Here is a 22,318-nt window from a genome sequence, read left to right on the forward strand (position 1 = left end):
AAACAAAAAGGGGAAAAAGTCGATAACCGATGCTGTGTTGTTCTAAATTTGCTCCTGTTTAAAAACGCTTCCCATCGCGGTTGTGCTTGTGTGACCGTGGAACTCCATGGAACATCGGACTCCAGGGTGATGCGATGCGACATAGAACTCCGCGTAACAGGCGAGTTCCCTGTTCGGCCACGGTTCCATCACTGATCTCTATTATACACTGGAGTGCTGATTTTGCCGAAAAACTGAAGTCACTGGCCGCCATCTTGCTACTCTCTAATCTCACAGAATCCCATAGGATTTGGTTGCAACAACCATAGACATTCTGCCTATGGTGCGATGCGTCAGAGCGTCCGCCATCTTAAATGTGGCAAATCTGCAGTTACTCAGTCACTTAAACAGTATCAGAGGGACTTTTATCTCTGAATATACTTTGTATTCGTAGTATTTTTGTTTTTGTAATATTACAAGTTTATTTTCAATCCATTTAGCTTAATTCTCCTGAATTTATTCTCGTAAAGAATAAAACTAAATAAAATAATCTAACCTGGCCCTATTACTCCAGGAGCAAAATAATTCTGCAAGCTGTGACTATTCTGGAAATGTTCCCTCTTAATTCTCATAATATGACGTTTTTCTCATATCATTATCACTTTTGTGTTTGTTTGTTTTTTTTACTTTATTGACCTAGGACTTTTTTTCCCTCATATTATTATTTTACCTCTTTAATACTCCCCCAAAAAGTCTGTTCCTAAAGGTTCACATGTGACACAGTTTTATGAAATAATGAAGACCACAATGTTTAGATTTAACAAATTGATCCTTATATCATAACACATACAAATATCTATCTATCTATCTATCATATCATCTATATTATATATATATATATATATATATATATATATCTGATATTATATATATATATATATATATATATATATATTTATATATTGTTGCCTGTGTTGCTCTCTGCAGCTTTAGTGTGTCCGGTTTTGCAACATCGCGCAGCCTTAGTTTATAGAAGGCAGATACTGTCATGGTTTTCAGGTGACGAGTCCACATGCAGATACGATCGGGAGGCAATGCACAGTTTTAAGATGTTTATTTTGGAAACAGGCAGATCTACGGACGGAACTACGGGCGATTCGGCTGGGTCAGAACGTCACGGCTGGAGAGTCTGCAAGAGAGAGGGAGTAAGTAACTCTGAAAGGAGAACCAGGAGAACTGCTAGAAGTTGCGCTGCTTACCATTGGGCTGGGCGGACCTAACCGGGAAGAAGTAGCGTCGGGAGTACTCTATGATTCTACTCTGCTGGAGATAGGCGGCTAGTGGCTGAGGACGGCTGATGTAACTGGCGAGGGATCCTGAGCGAGCCTCGTCGGCAACGGTTGACAGATGGATTGACCAGAGTGAACGCAGAACCAGCAGAAACCGGGAGAGGGGATCTCAGGCCTCGCTGGGTAACATCCAGGAAGTATGAGGGGAGCGCCAGAGCAAAATCTGAGCAGACGGTTCTGCTGGTCTGTTTCTTCGGACTAGACGTCAAGACAGGTGAGTGCGTCCAAGCACCAAAAATCTGAAGACAAAAAACTGGAGAGATCCAAAATTAGTCCAAAGTCAAAGAGGCAAAAACTCACAGGCTGGTTTCACAGAGGCCAGTAGGGGACAGAGAGTCAACGTCGTACCACGACGGTTAAGGCTCTGGCGTCTTCCATCTGTCAGCCACTCTGCTTAAGACGCCAGTGGAAGCGCCTGCAACCGAGCTGCAGGTGTGGGCCCCACGCCTTCCTCAGCAACTAGACACACCTGAGGAGTAGGAATTAGAGCAGAGCAGCACAGAGAACCCTGACCACTACCCCCCCCCCCCCTCAACGGTGCCCCCGCCTCCTGGCGGCCCAGACGAGAAGTGCTGGTCGAGTAGCCACAAAAATCTAAAATCAAATCCTTATTCGGGATGGTTGCTGCAGAAACCCATGAGCGCTCCTCCGAGCTGCAACCCTCCCAGTCGACGAGGCAACCCTCCCTCACCGACGGGCATCCACAACCCTGAGAATGCGAGGGTTCTGACTGTCCTGGGAGGGTGGAGGGGGTCCGGAAGGAGGGCACAAGTTGCTGTCCAAAACGGGCTTGATCTGGGATCAAATAGAAGGTAGGGTGTACTCGGGAGTGAGGGGGCAAACGTAGACGGACGGTGGTCGGGTTAATAACTGTCTCTATCTCATAGGGACCAGTGAACCGGGGAGCAAGCTTCTTAGTGGACGGGTTGGACAAAACGTCTCTGGAAGATAACCAAACCTTCTGACCGGGGCGATAATGGGGAGCTGGTCGGCGGTGCTGGTCGGCAAACCTCTTGCTCCGCTCTGCGGTGCGAGTGAGTGCTGTGATAGTAGTTCTCCAGATGTCCTGGCAGCGAGCAATGTAGTCGTTGACGGAGGTGAAGGGAATCCTGAGTTCATCTGTGGGTAGGAGTGGAGGTTGATATCCTAAAGCAACCTCAAATGGTGAACGTCCAGTGGCTGAGGTGACGTGTGAATTAGGGCATACTCTACCCAGGGCAAAAACTTGTTCCAGTCAGAAGGTGAAGATGACGTGAGGCAGCGGAGGGTGGTCTCTAGTTGTTGATTCATGCGTTCAGTTTGGCCGTTGGTCTGAGGATGATATCCGGAGGTGAGTGTGTAACGGGCACACCAGAGCAGAGCAAAAGTGCCGCCAGACCTGGGAGATAAACGAGGGCCCCGGTCAGAGAGAATGTCAACTGGGATGCCGTGAAGTCTGAACACATGTTTGATGAGGAGCTGGGCTGTCTGGAGGGGCGTTGGGTAATTTACGGATGGGAATAAGATGACAAGATTTAGAAACTGATCAACTACTGTCAAAATAGTTGACATACCTTGGGACAAAGGGAGGCCTGTAACGAAGTCATAGCGATGTGGGACCATGGACGTCTGGGGATGGGGAGAGGATTTAACAAACCGGAAGGTGGCTGAGTAGAGGACTTATTCTGGGCGCAGACAGGACAAGCTAGAACATACTCTCTAACATCCTTGGTCCATGAAGGCCACCAGAAACGCCGGGGACACCTGAGACTGGGTTCTAAAAATGCCCGGATGGGCGGAAAACTTAGCATCATGACTCCAGCTTAGAACCTCAGGACGAACTGACTGGGGAACATACTTAAGTCCAGGTGGACCTGTACCTGGGTCCGGGTCTAAAAGTTGGGCCTGTCTGATCCTGTCCTCCAGATCTCAATGCAGAGCTCCAACAGTACAAGTAGGGGGAAGAATAGGTTCCGGCTCCCTCTCCTGTTCAAAAGGGGTAAACTGACGAGAAAGTGCATCGGGTTTGACATTTCTGGAGCCGGGTCTGTAGGTGATGGTGAGGTTAAATCGAGAGAAAAACAAAGACCAGCGGGCCTGTCTTGAGTTGAGTCGACGGGCTGACTGCAGGTAGGAGAGGTTCTTGTGATCTGTCCATATTATGATGGGCTGCTCGGATCCCTCTAGCCAGTGCCGCCACTCTTCCAAAGCTAGTTTAATAGCTAGTAGCTCACGATCACCTACGTCATAGTTCTGCTCTGCCGGGGATAAACGACGGGAGAAGAACGCACAAGGATGTAATTTACAGTCAACCTCAGACTGTTGGGACAAAACCGTCTCCCACCCCGGTATTAGAGGCATCGATCTCTAGAATAAACTGTTTGGCTGGATCGGGGTGAACGAGTATGGGAGCCTGGGAAAAACGAGATTTGAGTCTATTAAAGCCTCCTCGGCCTCAGGACTCCAGATGTAAGGGACCTTGGGGGAGGTGAGAGCATGTAATGGAGAAGCTACCTGACTATAGTTCCTGATAAAGCGGCGATAGAAGTTAGCGAAACCAAGAAAGCGTTGGAGCTGTTTGCGCGACTCAGGAACGGGCCATTCCACTACTGCCTTTATTTTCTCCGGATCTGACTTCACTTGTCCGCCTCTAAAACAAGACCAAGAAAAGAAATAGAAGTCTGGTGAAAATCACACTTTTCGGCTTTAACGAATAAGCGATTCTCTAATAATCGCTGGAGAACAAGACGAACGTGTTGTTTGTGTTGTTTCTAGGTCACGAGAGTAAATCAGGATGTCGTCTAGATAGACGAAAACAAAAACATTCAAAAAGTCCCGAAGGACATCGTTCACCAGTGCCTGAAAAACTGCCGGAGCATTGCACAAACCAAAAGGCATGACTAAGTACTCCAAGTGACCTAACGGGGTCTTAAAAGCCGTCTTCCACTCATCCCCCTGTCTCACCGAACCAAATGATAAGCGTTGCGCAGATCAAGTTTAGTAAAGATCTTGGCATTCTGGACTGGCTCGAGAGCTGAAGATACTAGAGGGAGCGGGTACGTATTCTTAACGGTTATTGGTTTAAGCCCTCGATAATCGATACAGGGTTTGAAGGGTCCCGTCCTTTTTACCGACAAAAAAGAAGCCGGCGCCTAATGGGGAGGATGAAGGGACGAATTAACCCTGTAGCCAGAGGACTCCCCTATATACTTCTCGAGCGCTTGACGTTCTGACCTAGAAATGTTGTAGAGCCGACTCACCGGTAGTGGAGCCCCAGGCAATAGGTCAATGGCGCAATCGTAAGGGCGATGTGGAGGAAGTGAACAAGCTGAGTCTTACTGAATACCCTCCGTAAATCGTGGTATTCCTCCGGAACGCGAGAGAGGTCAATAACGTCCCCGGATTCTGTCAAGGAGGAAGGGGGAAACAGATACGGGGCGAGCGGACTGTAAACAACGAGAATGACAAGCTGGAGACCAAGATTCTAGTCGGGACTCAGCCCAGTTAAAACTGTGGGCTGTGGACACTTAACCAGGCTAAACCCAAAACCACGGGTGAACGCTTTACTGGGAAACAACAAAAATGAAAGTTGTTCCCGGTGGTTACCAGAAACTATCACTACTAGTGGTCAGGTGCGATGGGTGATCAAAGTTAACTTCTGCCCATCTAAAGACGACACCTGGAGAGGCTCGGGTAATGGCTCGACAGGCACACGGAGCTGGTCCACTATGGCTTGGTCAATAAGATTGAAATCCGAACCAGAGTCTACTAGAGCCGAAACATCGAAAGTATCCTGGTCAAACATTAAAGTGACTGGCAAACATAAGCGAGAAAGAGATGGCACTTTAGTGGCTACTCGGGGAATAGATCCATTACCATCCACCGTTCTCCCCGTTACGAACGGCGGACTGGGTCTTTTGGCCAAACCGGACAGTCTCTTAGGAAATGACCTTCCCCTCCACAATAAAGACATAAATTTCCTGAGAAGCGCTGTTGACGCTCCTTATTAGTTAAACCGACCTGTCCCAACTGCATGGGTTCGGGAGGTGGTGTACTGGACCGGGGTTCCCTATGGGTAAGCGTAGAAGAGGTGGATGATCGCAAGACTTGGTTCGGTCTAACCCGGTTCCGACTGCGTAACTGGGAATCCAAACGGATAGCTAACGCTACAAAATCCTCAGGTTCCTCAACCCGGGCTAACTCATCCTTTAGAGTCTCATCAAGAGCCTGAAAAAATACTGCCTTTAACGGCCTCGGCTGCCAACCCGCAGCAGCGGCAAACGTGCGAAACTCCACAGAGAAGTCTGATACGCGTCGACCGCGCTGCTTCAAAGAGAGGAGATGACGAGACTGTTGAGCCGAATCTAACTCGGGTGAAAAAATTGTCTTAAATTCGGTAACGAAGTCCTGAAAGGTACACCCGAATGACTGGCAATCAGGAAATCGAGCCTCAGCCCACCTAAGAGCCTTACCCGTTAGTAGTCGTAAGACATAAGATATCTTAACCTGATCTGAGGCGAATGTCTGAGGGGAATGGTTAAACACGAGTTTACACTGGAATAGAAAACCACCGCAACTCCCACTGTCACCAGAGAACTTCTCCGGACAAGGTGACGCGCCCTCAAGTGGTGGAGTCAAATTCTGATTTTCAGTACTCTGAGCGGCGGGAGGCGGGGTGCTGAGGTCTTGAGTGACAGGCGACGTCATCGCGGAAGTGACTGTGTCCATAAGCTGGCTAAACTGAGCGGCTAATCTCTGAAGCTGTTCCTGTGTAGAATTTACGGCTAACCCAAGCGACAGCATCTGTTCCTGCTGTGCGGCTATCTGCCGCCCGAACGTATCCGCTAGACTTTGGTGGCCAGAGCCTTCTTCTGTCATGGTTTTCAGGTGACGAGTCCACATGCAGATACGATCGGGAGGCAATGCACAGTTTTAAGATGTTTATTTTGGAAACAGGCAGATCTACGGACGGAACTACGGGCGATTCGGCTGGGTCAGAACGTCATGGCTGGAGAGTCTGCAAGAGAGAGGGAGTAAGTAACTCTGAAAAGGGAACCAGGAGAACTGCTAGAAGTTGCGCTGCTTACCATTGGGCTGGGCGGACCTAACCGGGAAGAAGTAGCGTCGGGAGTACTCTATGATTCTACTCTGCTGGAGATAGGCGGCTAGTGGCTGAGGACGGCTGATGTAACTGGCGAGGGATCCTGAGCGAGCCTCGTCGGCAACGGTTGACAGATGGATTGACCAGAGTGAACGCAGAACCAGCAGAAACCGGGAAAGGGGATCTCAGGCCTCGCTGGGTAACATCCAGGAAGTATGAGGGGAGCGCCAGAGCAAAATCTGAGCAGACGGTTCTGCTGGTCTGTTTCTTCGGACTAGACGTCAAGACAGGTGAGTGCTTCCGAGCACCAAAAATCTGAGACAAAAACAGGGAGATCCAAAATTAGTCAAAGTCAAAGAGCAAAAACTCACAAGCTGGTTTCCGAGAGTGGGACAGAGGCCACGTCGTACCACGACTGGTTAAGGCTCTGGCGTCTTCCATCTGTCAGCACTCTGCTTAAGAAGCCAGAGGAAGCCGCCTGCAACGAGCTGCAGGTGTGGGCCACGCCTCCTCAGCCAACTAGACACACCTGAGGAGTAGAATTAGAGCAGAGCAGCACAGAGAACCCTGACAGATACAAGTAGTGAAATCAGCCAGAATACATTTCCATGCAGCACAGGAATGAGGCATCTTCTCTGATTCACGTTCACAATAACAGAACTCAACTTTTTTTGCCACATACAATATGTCGGTGACGTTGACGTGCGAACCTGCGCCCTATGACGCGTCTACGTATATGATGTCTGTGGCAACAACAAGCAGTTTTCTGGCTGTGGGAAAACGTTTCACAGGTAATTCTACAGTCAGTGGATGTACTAACACTATCAACTTTATCAATTTTAAAAGTTTTAAGCCCTCCCTGAACATGAAAAAATCATCGTTATTCGATGCTGTAGCGCACATATTCCCTAGTTACTGGAGGAAAATAGGGAGTACCAATATGGCGGCTGGTGGCTTCAAAGCGACTCATTCTAACAGTGGGCTATTAGCAATCCAGTGTATAATAGAGATCAGTGGGTTCCATCTGTTCAGTTAAGTAATGTGAAATCTAAACTGGTGTAGGATTATCATTCAAATATTTAAAATTAATTTGTGGGGTGGGGGAATCTGTACTGGTTGAATAAGAAAATAAAAAAAAAATGGGAACTCAGAACAATCAAAAAGCAGGATATTATTCTAACTCTGGCTAATATCTTTAAAAAATAACAAGTCTCAGTTTTGTTTCAAAGAGCAGTTTTATGTTTATCGTGTTACAGTAAAATTAATAAAACTAGATATTTGAGGGGAAAATTTGTCAATCAGTGACCATAATAATAAATCTAATATGGTTAGTCCATCTGAGTTTACTTTGTGTTTAAGTTTTGTGACCTGTTGTATAGTATAGAAACATGATTTGACAGTGAACCTCTGACCTTCTCACATGTCCCCGTTACAATCATGCTGAGAAAAGCACTCGACTACAATCATCAGGGTACTACAACTCAGAGGGAGTTCCAACCATCTCATACAACTGGTCTTCCGGACCAGTTAAATATATATATATTATATATATATATATATATATATATATATATATATATATATATATATATATATATATTAGAGCTGGGCAAGTTAACGCATTAATTTCGCGTTAACTCATTAGACTATTAACGGCGATATTTTCTTTAACGCGCGTTAACGCATGTTGCTCACATGCTTTTATTTTGTGAAGGTCTGTTGCTGCGGTGTAGGGGTTTGAATCAGAACAGTAGGTGGCGATAATGCGCCAATAACCTCGCTGTCAGCCAAACCTCGGATTCAGAGTAAGAAAGGTGCTGGCCGGAAAAAAACTAAGCCGACATGCGGAAGGCGGTGTTTCCCGCAGGAATTTGCTTAGGAGAGGCGGTGAGTTGGCGGCCGGAACAAGTTTTGTGCGGAGTGGAGCGGGGGGGTCTGCTTAGACGCCGTCGGTGAAGTCGCTTCTCGTTTCAAAGTATCCATGTGTTTTTGCCTGTTTTTCCCTGCCATTCACTATATGCACGCGAGAAAGCAACAACAAAAAAACGCGTGTCAACGTCAAATAAACGCAAGCAACGCAAGCATATCGAGTTAGCAAGCATTTCAGTTTAAAGTTCTTCCAGCATCGAGTATGACAGAAACAAGTTAGTTGTAACCACTGCCAAGTTAAACTTTGGTATTTAACATAAAATGGTAATGCTGCTCCCTGCTGTCACCTCAGAAATTGCCTGTTTTTGGAAGATTTTTCCCCATAAAGAGAATTCCCTGTCAGTGGCAATAAGCTTAAATTTATTATTATTGCTATTTTTTGTTTTACATGTTTAAGTTGAGCTTTACACTAAATATGTGTTACTGATAAGTGCTACAAATGTTACAACACTTTTGTTCATATGGCAGCAGAACATTAAAATAAAAGTGCTCTTTACACTACTTTTGAATTCATTCTTGGAGTTTGTAAATACAATGCGATTAATCGAGATTAAATATTTTAATCGTTGCCCAGCCCTAATATATATAATATTATATATATATATATATATATATATATATATATATATATACATATTTAACCTCAGGTTACATATGTTCACCTTTATGTATGTTTTAACACATCTTTGGTGTCTTCAATGTAACTATTCTTACCTTTTTATTTCACTCATTCAGAGTCTTTAGGTAGCGAAGGAATCATGGATGTTTCAACTTAGACACATACTCGAAAGCAGACACCATCCCTTACATGGATTTGGTCTTTGAAAAGGACACAGCGATTATCCAGAACTCAGACTTGGACACGGACACAGAGAGCATCCCATACTGTGACTTGTGGATAAAACCTATAATGAAAAAAGAAACGACAGCAGAAGAAACATTCCACTTTAAAAATAGAAGGACCACCAGACGTAGACCATACCCCAAAAAGTTCGGCAGGAAGAACTTTGACTTGTTCTTTATCACATGCCTCCTGTTTTTGGGTAACTCTCTAATCCTACAAACATTTGGAGAATTTCTGTTTTAAATTTTATTGACCCGCTCATGTTCTGCTACGTTTCTTGTCTTTCATCAGTTCTGGCATACCCAATTTGTCTGTTGAGCTTTATTTTTCTAGCTTCAAACCTGAAAAGTCTCCTGCTTCCCTCTTTGCATTGGATGCGGTATGTTTTCTAAGTTACATCTTTTATTCTTGCTGTAAAAAACACAGTTTTATTCTTGCTGTAAAAAACACAGGTCAAGTCAGAATTTTACATGGAATCAGGTCCAACGCTCCTCTCATTTTCAGGCCTTCAACAGAAACTTTGAAGAAAACAAAATGTATGTAACAGAGGTAACTTTCTCTCTCTCTCTCTCTCTCTCTCTCTCTCTCTCTCTCTCTCTGTGAGTGATGGCGTGTGAGTGAGGAGCTAAGAGTGATTTGCTGGTTTGTTTCAACTTTTCGTAGTTTTTGAGAAAACTATTTCTTTTTTTTCCCCCGCTGTGTGTGTTTGTAAGTTGTTACTTTATTATTTTCTGTTGAAAGGGCTGTTTCTTTTTATGTGGTTGTGAGTGTGTGTGTGTGCGTGTGTGGGGAATTGTTTGTGAGGGCAGCGTGCTCTGGGGCACAATGCCGGTGATGGAGGCTGTACCTGCGGAGTTTGAGAAGCTGACTCGCAGACATGCGATCAAGCTTTTCCCCGCGGTGCAGTGCTCGGTGGAGGAGGCCGGGCTGGCTGTGGGAGAGGTGGTTGGGTGTGACTGTGTGAGGTCTGCCTCACGCATGAACGGGGCCATTGTTATGTTTTTAGACAGCACGGCTAAGGTTGGTGAGGTGGTGGAGAGGGGAGTGGTGATCAAAGATACCTTCACTCCCGTCTCCCCTCTCGTTAACCCCAGCCACAAAGATAATGATTTCTAACGCCCCCCCGTTCATTAAAAATGAATTGCTGGGGAAGGAGCTATCTAGATATGGACAACTTGTGTCGCCGATTACGATGGTTTCTTTGGGGTGTAAATCTCCTAAACTGAAACATGTTGTGTGTCATAGAAGACAGGTGTACATGATCCTGAAGGAGAGAAAGACTGATCTGAGCCTGTCTTTCTCGTTTAAAATTGATAGATTTAATTATGTGGTTTACATTTCCTCAGAAACAATGAAATGTTTTGGTTGTGGGGCGGAGGGGCACCTGATCCGCTCCTGCCCGGAAGGTGGCGGAGCGCGGCGGGCGGCTCCGGGGGGGGATCCGCCCGGTGCTGCTGCGGTAGCTCCGGGGGGGGATCCGCCCGGTGCTGCTGCGGTGGCTCCGGGGGGGGATCCGCCCGGTGCTGCTGCGGTAGCTGCGGGGGGGGATCCGCCCGGTGCTGCTGCGGTAGCTCCGGTGGGAGATCCGCCCGGTGCTGCTGCGGTAGCTCCGGGGGGGGATCCGCCCGCGGATGCAGCTCCTGCCCCGGTAACCGTGTGGGGCACCCCAGTGGCTGCCGGGAGGCCGGGTTCTCCTGCTCCGGTGGGGCCGCCCGTCGCGGATGATCCTCCCGCGGCGCCGGTCCCTGTGGTTGCGGGGGACCCGGTTCCGGTAGTATGTGCCGAGGCAAAAAGTGAAGCCATGACAGGCGAGCAGAGTGACATGTTTCAAGAAATTATGGAGGAGGATATGTCTGATGACGATCTCCTCAAAATGTCTCAGAAAAGAAAACATTTTGAAGCAGGAAAAAAGAACAGTAAAACAAAGAAAATAAGTGTCCGGATGTCCACAGAGTCAGAGAGTGACTTTCCCCTGACTCAGGAGGACTCTCAGTGTAGATATTCTCCTGAGAAAATAAAAAGTTTTCTAGAACAGACTAAAGGCTCCAGGCTGCCTAACGTAGGGGATTTCTTCCCAGACCTTCAGCTGTTTATCAGGTCAGCCAGGCCTCTCACCAGGAAGAGCAGTGGGGAGGAGGTTTTAACAGATCAGGAAATATACAGACTGAAAAAACTCTTACTGAAGGTAAAAGCTCAAATCGTCAACGATGAAGATGAGTTTTAGATGTTTTCTACCTTTTACTGCTCCTCTTACTGTTATTCTTTTTTTATCCATGTGTGACTTCAATATCAGTACCTTAAACCTGAACGGGGCCAGGTCTGATCTTAAAAGAGCTGCTCTTTTTAAACTGATGGAGACAAAAAGAATCGATGTCATGTTTGTTCAGGAAACTCACAGCACTACAGACAATGAAAGTGACTGGAAAAGGGCTTTTAAAGGGGAGGTGGTTTTAAGTCACAGGTCCAGTCTGAGTGGAGGAGTGGGGATTTTATTTGCTCAGGGTTTTGTACCTTTTTCTATTACTGCAGATGAAGTCGTTCCAGGTTCTTTATTGAAAGTTAAAGCTGTCTTTGAAAATGTGGAACTTGTATTTTTAAATGTCTATTCTCCCACTAATGCGGTGGACAGGGTAGTTTTTTTAAACAATCTAAGCGACTGTGTCAAGAACTGTGAGGATGATGGTTTTATGTTTTTGGGGGGTGATTTTAACTGCACAGAAAATCCAACCCTAGACAGGAACCATCCTGAACCACATCCTCCTTCATCTCACACACTCAGACAGCTGATGGGGAACCATGAGCTGAGTGATGTGTGGAGGGTTTTTTAACAGTCAGCAGAGACAGTACACCTGGAGCCACAGCAGGGAGGGGGTTCTATCTCTGGCCAGACTGGACCGCTTTTATTGTTTTAAACACCACTTGAATATTTTTAAGAGGTGTTTTATTCAGCCTGTGGGTTGTAGTGACCATTTTTTGGTCTCTTGTCGTGTTTTTATCAAAAACACCCGTTTAAAGAGCGCTTATTGGCATTTTAATACGGGCCTTTTAAATGACCAGGCTTTTAGAACTGCTTTTAAGCTTTTTTGGGAATCCCACAGAGAGAGCAGGCCTGCCTTTACCAACATACAACAGTGGTGGGATTTTGGTAAAACACAGATAAAACAGCTCTGCCAGCAGTTCACTCGCGGTGTCACTACAAACTTAACTCGGTCCATGAAAGATCTGGAGACGCAGGTGGTGGAGCTGCAGGCTTTAGCAGACTCTACAGCAAATCGAGGGCTATTAGATTCCCTCAAGTCAAAAAAATCGGCCATAGCCAACCTGTTGGGCGTCTCAGCACAGGGGGCGCTGGTCAGGTCTAGGTTTATGAATATTACACAGATGGACGCCCCATCGCGCTTCTTCTTTGGGCTGGAGCGGAAAAATGGACAAAGGAAAACCATCCATTCTTTACGAACTGGTAGCGGCTCCGAAGTCTCAGACTCATCTGAGATCAGGAAGTGTGCTGCCGAGTTTTATGGAGACCTGTATAAGAGTGAGTGGACCCATGATCCAGATGTGCACAGCAGCTTCCTCAGCGGTCTCCCTCAGGTCAGTGAGGCTGACAACAGCAAGCTGGCAGCAGAGGTGACGCTGCAGGAGCTCCACACTGCCACCATGAGCCTGCAGAGCGGCAGAGCTCCAGGTATGGACGGCCTTCCTGCTGACTTTTACAAGTCTTTCTGGTCTATAATAGGACCAGATTTACTGGAGGTGATCAGTGAAGGCCTAAAGACCGGCAGACTGCCCCTGAGCTGCAGGAGGGCGGCAATAACCCTGCTGCCTAAAAAGGGAGACCTGCAGGAGCTGAAGAACTGGAGGCCGGTCTCATTGCTGTGCACGGATTATAAGATCCTGTCCAAAGCTCTGGCCCTTAGACTAAGGGAGGTGATGGCGTCCATCATCCACCCTGACCAGACCTACTGTGTGCCCGGCAGGCTCATCAGTGACAACGTCACTTTAATTCGAGACATTTTGGAGCTCTCCAGTTCATTGGGCATAGAGGTTGGTCTGATTTCAATAGACCAAGAAAAGGCTTTTGACCGGGTTGAACACCAGTACTTGTGGCAGACTCTCGCTGCTTTTGGGTTCAACCATGGTTTCATAGCCATGGTCCGAGCTCTCTATAGTGACATTGCGAGTGTTCTGAAAATTAACGGTGGGCTGAGTGCACCATTTGGGATCCAGAGAGGGGTAAGGCAGGGCTGCTCTCTCTCTGGGATGCTATATTCGGTAGCCATCGAGCCTCTGCTCCACAAACTTAGAGCTACACTTACAGGTGTGGTTTTCCCCCAGTGTCCCGTGTCTTTTAAACTGTCTGTGTACGCTGATGATCTCGTTGTTTTAGTTAATTCACAACGAGATATTGACATTTTAGCTGACACTGTGAAGGATTTTGGTTTTATCTCATCTGCCAGAGTGAACTGGGGTAAAAGCGAGGCTCTGATGGCGGGAGGGGAGCTGGGGGGCTGGCTCAGGCTGCCCGGTGGCCTACAGTGGAAAAAAGGAGGTTTCAAATATCTTGGAGTCTTTCTGGGGGATGAGAACTACACAAATAAAAACTGGGACCTTGTCCTGGAGCAGGTCAAAGGTCGGCTGGGGAAGTGGAGGTGGCTACTCCCAAAAATGTCCTACAGAGGCCGAACCTTAATAGCCAATAACCTGGTCTCATCCTCCTTGTGGCACCGGCTGGCTTGTGTTGATCCTCCAGTTACTCTCCTGTCAAAAGTTCAGTCAGTTTTAGTTGATTTCATTTGGGACAAGTTGCACTGGGTCCCACAGGGTGTCCTGTTTTTACCTAAAGAGGAGGGGGGGCAGGGCCTGGTCCATCTGGCCAGCAGGGGCGCAGCTTTCCGCCTCCAGTTTATCCAGAGACTACTGACCGGACCAAAGGATACTCTGTGGAGACCCTTGTCCCGCTGCATTCTGCAGGGTTTTAAAGGCCTGGGTCAGGATTTTAATTTGTTTTTAATGAACGTACCGAACATGAGCACATCTACTCTGCCTGCTTTTTATAAAAGTGTTTTTAGAGTGTGGAACCTGCTGAGGAAAGAGAGGAGGGGGCAGGTGGACTCCCTGTACTGGATCCTCCAGGAGCCGGTCCTTTGGGGGACCCGTCTGGACCTTCCCAGTTGGGCAGGTCAGAGTCTGTCTACAAGACTGCAGACTGCGGGGATTGTTACTCTGGGGCAGGTGGTGGCGCTGACTGGACCCCGGATGGACGATCCCTCTGGACTCGCTGCCCGGCTGGGACTGACGTCAGTGAGGGTCACACAGAAACTCACAGAACACTGGAAACAGAGACTCACAGGACACGAACGCCTGCTTCTAAACTCCGCTTCCAATCAAACAGTGACTGATGACCATCCTTTTCCTGCCATTTCCCTGGCACCGGATTTTAAAGACTGCTCTGGGATTTTAATGGAATATACACACCTCGCACCACTGGATGGTACCACAGGAAAAACATTTTACCGAATATTGGTGAAAGCAATTAACCAGAAAAAACTAGACAAGAGACCTGACACGCCATGGAGGAGATATCTGCAGCTGGCTCCTGCAGTCAGACCTGAGTGGAGGTCCTTCTACAAACCTCCACTCTCTAAAAGACATGCAGACATCCATTGGAGAGTCCTCCATGGGGTTATTGCAGTGAACTCTTTTGTGTCCACTATAAACCCAGCAGTAGAAGGCAAGTGTCCCTACTGCGACAAAAGAGAAACCGTTGTTTCACTGTTTTTATGAGTGTCTTCGTCTTTTACCCTTGTTTCTGTTTTTACAATCTGTTTTCACCAAATGTGGAGAGGTTTTTACCAAGCAGTTATTTATTCTAGGTTTTAAATACACACGCCAGCACAAGAACAAGTGCCAGCTTTTAAACTTTGTTTTAGGGCAGGCCAAGATGGCGGTGTATTTTAGCCGGAGGAGGAAGGTGGAGGATGGTTTTACTGTTGAACCTGTCACTGTGTGTACAAATATGATGAAGTCCAGACTCCTTATTGATTTTAATTATTACAAAGCAGCAGGAGATCTGGACTCATTCCAGCAGGTTTGGTGTTTTAATCAGGTGTTATGTTGGGTGGAAAACCACACACTGCAGTTTGGAGATGTGCTCATGTGAATTAAGTATTTATTTATTCATTTATTTATTTACTCTGAGGAGTAAGGTTGTATAAATATGTCATGATCAAATGATTGTTTGGAAATGAACGGAAAATAAAGTTGATTTAAAAATCAAAAAAAAAAAAAAATCTCTCTCTCTCTCTCTCTCTCTCTCTCTCTCTCTCTCTCTCTCTCTCTCTCTCTCTCTCTCTCTCTGTTTTGAAGTCCAGGGAAAATCTGATTGGCTCCCGCAATGATTCTGGGCTTTTCAAAAACATTTTTCAAAAAGGGCTCCCAATAACAACTATTACACATAGCACACAAGTTCAGGTTATCTGTGAAGATGTGGTAAGTTTAGACAGGGAAATATGGAGACGAGTATAAGTAAACGTGGAGGTGAATCAGACTGAAAACATTCATTCAAATTTGTCACGTGAAACCTATAGTTTAAAAAAAAACCTTGTTTGATTTTGTTCAATATGTCCGGGTGTCAATGGTGGGTCCCATCAGCCTTTAGCAGGTGGGTGGGTCACCTGCAGAGAGGTTGTTGGAGGCTGGAAGGAGAGTGTAGTGAAAACTGTACTGCTTCCACAGTGAAGCTTCACTCTTCCACGGTTAAAGAACAGGAGCAGGTAAAGGGTTGGCTGCATCCAGCCATTTATTTTAAATAAAGACACTCAAAAAAGGAATTTGGAGGGTAGAAAAGAGTCATCATTGAAATCATTAAGATTTTAATCAAACAAATTAAAAATGTAATATTAGATTCTGTTAAAATTATAACAAGTTTGCTTCTTTATTTTAGTAACACATATTAGCTAAATATGTATTTTTATTTAGTCGATAAAGGAAATGCTGCACAGTTGCTCAGTTGGTAGAACTGTTGCTCTGTAGTAAGATGATCCTGGGTTTGAATCCCAGGTCAATTCTTGGGGGTTTTCTGCATGGAGTTTGCATGTTCTCCCTGTACACGCGTGGGTTCTCTCCAGGTACTCCAGCTTCTTCCCACAGTCCAAAAACATCACTGTTAGGTTAATTGGTCTCCTCAAACTGTCCTTGGAAGTGTGTGTGTGCATGGTTGATTGTCCTGTGGGCCTCAGTCTTTCCCTTTGATGGATTGATGACCTTTCCAGGGTATATCCTGCCACTTGCCCAATGACCGTTGTAAATATTAAACTGATTAATTATTAATAATTATTATTTGGCTGTTAAACGTACATAATTACCCTACAGAAATAGGCATTTAAATCTACTCAAATAAAATGGAAATAAAAATTTACAGAAGTTTTATTGATTAAAATCGGATGGTTTTATCAGCGCAAATCTGTCTGGACTCTGAACTGTGCTATTGCTGGTATTTTCAGTCACTGCAAGTTCCACAACACAAATGAGAAATGTTTTCAATCTGATTAACCTCCTCTATCAAGGTAACAGGGTATTAGTTTGGTTTGTTAGTAGCACTCTAACAGCTCAGAGGGAGGAATGCAGGATGGTTCGTCAGCCTCCAGTCTTCTCTAGGTGCAGGTACATCGGTTCCCAAGGGTGCACGGGTTTTCTCCAGGTGCTCTGGTTTCCTCCACCAAAAACAAATAAAAAATATCCATGCTTCCAAAGCTTAGAAATAAATATTTTTAGTTACTGATATTTTTTAAATGAAAACATGAACGTTTTAGCCATTTACATGTTCACATAGAGGTTCTAGATTACATCTGGAACAGTAGTGCAAGGCCTTGTGCCTAGTTGTCAACCAAGATGCTTTTAGACAGCAAACAAGATCATTCAGGGTTTAAATGTAAGAGACAATTAGATCATCCCTCACCGTCCTTTCCTGCCTTGTCAGCATTCACCAGGAGAAAAACAAATTGGATTGTGTATTGTTTTTAAATATCATATATGCATGTGTATGTGCTCATATAGATGAGCACATACACACTTGAAATGAGGAAAAGAGAAGCTGTGTGTGAGTCCCAGCAGGAGCAGAGGTGTTCAGCAGAGCAAAGCCAGTACATGGGACGATGAGCTGCTGCAGAGTGTCAGCGTCCGGTTGAGCATTGCATAAGAAGATCTATTACCTCTCATGAGCAGAAGGGGGTTTGATCCTTCACACAGTGAGTAAGGTTTTAACAGAACAATGCACACACACACACACACACATCCAAAACTATGTAGAGCCTACAAGTAGTAAACTGAATTAAAACCGCAAGCGGCGATGATCGGCCCTCGCAGCCAAGCGCCGCACTGGCCTATTGGCCACCGCAGGGGTTCGCGCACCGCCGGTCGCCAGCCACCGCAGAAGTTGTCACGCATTTTTCCGGCCCGTCCACCAGGCGATTCACACCAACGCGTTGGGCAGCACTCCCCCATGACTCACAAAAAATCTGGTGAAGATCGGTCGATGCAGCGAGGAGATACAGCCGTTGAATAATGAAAATGCATCGGGCCACCGGACTGGACTAAAGCGTTCAGCGGGCCGGATTCGGCCCGCGGGCCGTACGTTTGACACCCCTGGTTTAAACATTAGTATACCAATTTAATCAAAGGTATCTTACTAGCTGGTAATCCAGCTTTATGTCAAAAGTTAACAAAACCTTTTTAGTTCTTTAAAGTTAATTGTTATTTCATGTGTTTAAGGGTTTCGTTTCTTGCATTAAGACAGCTTTTATGAACGTTTGACAGTTAAATTGGTGGATAAACACCTAAAAGAAATACTGTAACAGTAACACTTTATCAATTGGAAATATTGCTAAAGTATTTGTAACCCATTTCAGGGTATGTACACGTCTAACGCTCTGGGCTCATAGGAGCTGAGAAGATAGCAATAAGTGATGGACACAAGTCTTTATAGTTAAATGTACCTTTAGTAGCAGATATTTAAATGTGTACAATACAAAAACAACAATACCTATGGGCCCAAAATAAAACTAAGAAAATAAAATGTCCTTCTGGAGAATGTTCTTCTGGAATTTGTAGCTTCAAACTTCAATAATTGTTCAAGTTCGTTAGTCAGTTAGTCAGTCAGGGGAATAAGTCAAGTCAGGGATTGTATCCAAAGTAGGTTCTCTTGATGTCTGTCAACGAACTGACAGAATCCTACCACAGAATCTGGTGAATGATGTGGTAGAGCTCATGATCCGACTGGGAAGGCTCGCCATCAATGGATCAGTTTTCATCAACCTCGTTGGACATTAAGGCTGGATTCATGAAATTTCAACGTAGTCAAAAGACCTGACCTGTATTAACAAAACAGGTTTTATAGTCCCAATTTTCCAATATGCAATTGCTTTAAGCTCAGAAAAATGATTAAATAATCATTTAAATGTGTTGTACAACAGAAATTCAAATTCTCAGTTGGAATAATAACCAACAGGAGTTAACAATGGTTAACTAGAGTTATTTCCAAAATATAATCTCCATTGTTGCAAAAATGTAATTTTAACAAATAAAATGTACAATAAAATGAAATATAACATTTTACCAATGAATTTACTTACATATGGCGAACACATTACTTTTTACAGTATAATGTGTAACCAACAGTTCTTATGAAAACCCTTCTAAAGAGGATTTTAGATTGTAAATAAACAAAATGTAACACAAATCACAGCTTAGCTATTTTGTTTCTATTTTAAATAACTTAAAATTACAAATTTATCCCAAAATACCTTTGTATTTTTGGCTGCAGTCACAATTTGCAAGTGTGACTAGTCCCTTTAAAGTTTTAATCTCCTTTGCTCCACTTTTTATTTTTGCAGTGCTTATCACTATGAATGTACTTGTTAAATTATCAAATAAATGCTTTTAAAAACACAAAACATTCTTTCAAAAACTAAAAATGTGCAAAAACCGAAACAATGAGTTAGCTTATCTGCTAGGAGCAGTTCCAGCACATTAAATGAGAACAAGAGTGTTCCAGCTTACCAAGAAGTTTAACATCAAAAAGGAAAAACAGCAATAATGTGTTTCTTCAACCCTCTCCGTACTCTTTTTTTTTTTCAACCAACACGAGAGTAGACTTGCGCTCTGGGGAGCTGAGGGGGAGGGGGGCAGCGTGTGTTTGAGGAGGAGACAGAAAGAGCCATCCCTAGCGATAACAGAGACAGTGCAGGTGGAGAGGCTTACTGCCCGATTGGATAGTCTGAGCATAGTCGCTCAGAGATGGATCACACCGTTAATTTCAATGATCCCACGTTATGGCCAACAAAACTGACTGATTCTGATCGAATGAATGTTGTGTGTTTAATGGCAAAAAGGAAGCCTTTTTCAGAGATTCGGAGGCAGAGAATTCCCAAAGTATCAAACATACTTCTGTCATAATCTGGGTTTTGTTTTGGTTTGTTTATTATATGATCAGCTGTTCCTCTCTTCCACCTCAGGTTTTGTTTCTGTCTTATCTTGTTTTGGATTCTTCAGCTTATGTACTGTTGTAGTTTATCCGGTCTTTGTATTAGTTCTGATCTCCCTTCTGTGCTCTGTTTAGTCTTAGTTTTATCTTCTGTCTTAGGTTTGTTCTTCATGGTTATTTATGTTCTAGGGTTGGTTTAGTGTCTGTTCCTTTCCACGTGTTTTCTGTCTGCTTGTTTCCACCTGCAGCCTCTTCCCTCCCTCTGATTACCTCCACCTGTTTCTGGTTAATTGGCTCACTCTCTCTCCTTTGTTCTCCTGCCTTTTTAAGTCTGTCTCCTCTGCCACTTCCCTATGGAGCCAGATGGGTCTCGATATTCACAAATGCACAAAAAAATCCACACACATACAAGACAAGATCCACGCATGCAAAGCCCGATTCATGCAAGCACAAAAAAATCCACACATGCACAGGCCGATTCATGCAAGCACAAAAAAATCCACGCAAGCACACAAAAAAAATTCCACACATGCACAAAAAAATCCACACGTGTACAAAAAAATCCACACGTGCACAAAAAATCCACACATGCACAAAAAAAATCCACACATGCACAAAAAAATCCACACACACACAGAACAAGACCCACACATCCACAGCTCTGGCTTTAAACCTCACAGCATTTGTGTGTGGATTTTTGAGACTGTCCTGCCGTCTCGGGATTCACACAAGCATTTTTTTAAACAGAGAGTGGTTTGCAACCAATCAAAAGCCTCCCTTGTATAAGCCAATCACAGGAAAGTACTCCACGCGGGGTGACTTACTCATAAGCCAATCAAATGCAACCTGTTCAGAAGGCGCAAACTACAGCACAAGGCGGATTTCAGACTTCCTCATGGATTCTGGCATCATGAGTGGAGCCGTAAGTAAAACATATCACTTGATACACTTAGCTTGTTGTCTGCTTGGCTTAAAACGTTTTTTAATTATTAATTTTAATAGCTTTATATGTGCAGCTGTAGCATAAGCTAGCGAAAACAGCTCGCTAGCCACGCTAGCTTTCCTTGGCTTTTACATGTGGAATGTAGGTCTAAGCTAATATCTTTCCAGAAAGTGTGAACTATTGTGAATAAAGTGAATGTTTGACAGGGTCTGTCGCCTCAAGCCGAGGTAGCAGCTCGGGCTTTTGTGCAATTACTGGCCAGGGAGCTGTCCTCGGACCCAAACACAGCAAGAGAGAGTGCAGCAGTGAGGGCTAGAGGCAGTTCTCCTCTGCCGGTTAGCGAAGCTAGGGTGAGACAGGCCATGAAAAGGTGATTATTTAAACGTTTTATTTCTACATTTCCTATTCAAGTATTAAGAAACAGCATAATCTCTTATCTACAACGCCTTTGCTACTGTTATTTCAATCTGTGTGGTTGAATTGGGAATCTGACCTCCGGAAAAAAAAAGGGGGGGGGGGTGGTTAATAATAATATTTCTTTATCAGCCCTAGACCCAATTTTAACCTTTCCTTTTGCAACAAAAAGGCTTTATGTTTTTACGTACCTATCTATATGTCATGGGCTGTCATTGCATCTAGTATATGGGCTTATACTTTAATGCTTCATTTGTTTTTTGTCCTTAAAAATGTAAAATTATTATTACTTTATGTGTACATGCTAATACCATGTCTATCTTTGTTTAAGAGGCAACAAAAAAAAAATTCGGCGTGAAATTTTTATTTATTTACATATTTGTTTCCACACTATGTAAAGATCAGGACGTTATTAGTGATTTATCCATTATAGGCCAGAGTTTAACATTTTTTCGCACCAAGATGTTTTCATTCAAATTCTCAATAGTGCTTGAAGATTTTTTTAAAAAAAAGGCCTGCATTCAGTCCAGCAAAGTTTTTGGTATGTAGCTAAAGCATCATATAAGTAAAACTTGTTCACTTTCCTGACAGTAAGTGATATTCTTCTGACACATTGCACATTGGTGTATGGAACAGTAATGTACACTGTGTTATTGAGACATTTAGTATTTAACTTATTGAGCCGAAGTAAGCAACACAATATTTGGTCCTACCAATCTTTTGGTCTTTCCCACATCAGGCAGTTCCCCAATATGTTTAACACTGATCAGCCAAGAGGAAGACGACGGTTTTCAATCCCTGCCCCTTGCATGGTGAAAAGGACAGACTTTTCTCTGTATGTTCTTTCGGAACCCAGTCAGCTCACACCAAAGGTCTCAGAAGAGCTTGAACTTGCGCATGCTGGCCTTGGGAAAAGAATATTAAGCATACCAGACAACCTGAAACATGACGAGGTAATGTTAATTATTAAAATGTTAAATGTTGAAATGTTAATTATTTTTAGAATAGTAAATCTTATATTACTTTTTAAGATTGTGGCTCTTCTTGAGGAGGAATTTCCTAAACTGAAGACCTTACAAGGAGGCTGGATGTTTTTTAAGTCTACAGGTATAACCTTTATACATTTTAAATTAAGCAAAATATATTGGTTAATCTTTGTCAATTTCAAAACCATAGATGTGTCTTTTCTTTTTTATTTTAAAATAGGTGGTAGTGGACGTCGCAAGCTGTCCATAATACCAACTGATGCTGAGGGTTACTCCACAAGGCTTCTTAAATCAGCATCCCACAATGAAAAAAA

The 22,318-nt window shown here is 44.4% G+C and overlaps 1 long non-coding RNA gene across 1 annotated transcript; it reads left to right on the forward strand.

Annotated features, from left to right (window-relative positions):
* Positions 1-17,038: 17,038 nt before the first annotated feature.
* Positions 17,039-22,307, forward strand: LOC105928088. The gene is made up of 4 exons (XR_004928473.1): positions 17,039-17,427; positions 21,758-21,971; positions 22,050-22,125; positions 22,225-22,307. It is a non-coding gene; the product is annotated as an uncharacterized LOC105928088 (long non-coding RNA).
* The last annotated feature ends 11 nt before the right edge of the window (positions 22,308-22,318 follow it).

This window comes from Fundulus heteroclitus, unplaced genomic scaffold, assembly GCF_011125445.2.
Source record: "Fundulus heteroclitus isolate FHET01 unplaced genomic scaffold, MU-UCD_Fhet_4.1 scaffold_157, whole genome shotgun sequence".
NCBI lineage: Eukaryota > Metazoa > Chordata > Actinopteri > Cyprinodontiformes > Fundulidae > Fundulus > Fundulus heteroclitus.